The following is an 801-nucleotide window of genomic DNA, read 5'->3' as shown; positions in this document are numbered from 1 at the left end:
AAACAGATACAATTAAACCAATGGAAATTTCAGAAAGCTCTTACAACAGAATGCCAGCTAATAACTGTAGGAGGAATAATGAAAATGAAGAATGACCGTTTCACAATTAAAGTTATCCAGCCAAGAGACATAATGGGTGATAAACATCGTGGGTGAAACTGGGAAAAGAACAGTGTATTTATATTGTCTCAAAGTGATTCCACAAAAAATAGTTACTAATTACAAAGCGGGGGGGAAAAAAACCCACCTTTACAGCGGAGAAACCTAGCACCATCTTACTCAAATGATCAACATTATCATCTGTAACAGGACAAATAAACATCATGTGCCACTCAGTAGGTCACAATAAAAAGACGACATCATTAATGTGATATCCCAGCCGAAGATGCATATTCTGAATCTAATCAGGAGGAAGCTTGGACAAACTCAGGCTAAGGCACATTCTCTGCTACCTTTAGGAAGGTCAAGGACATCAGGCTCCAGGAAAGACTGAGGAACTGCTCCAAGCAAAGGGGGATCAAAGCCATGGTGAGTGGGTGTAACTCAGGATCCCAAATCAGACCTTTCTGTTACAAAGAACATCACAGGGGCATTTGTCAAAAGTGGAATGAGGTGGGGCGCCTGGGTGGCTCAGTTGGTTAAGCGACTGCCTTCGGCTCAGGTCATGATCCTGGAGTCCCGGGATCCAGTCCCACATCAGGCTCTCTGCTCAGCAGGGAGTCTGCTTCTCCCTCTGACCCTCCTCCCTCTCATGCTCTCTGTCTCTCATTCTCTCTCTCGCAAATAAATAAAATCTTAAAA

The sequence above is a fragment of the Leptonychotes weddellii genome, chromosome 6 (genome assembly GCF_054177405.1).
Source record: "Leptonychotes weddellii isolate Sample4059 chromosome 6, ASM5417740v2, whole genome shotgun sequence".
Taxonomy (NCBI): Eukaryota; Metazoa; Chordata; class Mammalia; order Carnivora; family Phocidae; genus Leptonychotes; species Leptonychotes weddellii.
This window is presented reverse-complemented; position numbering follows the sequence as displayed.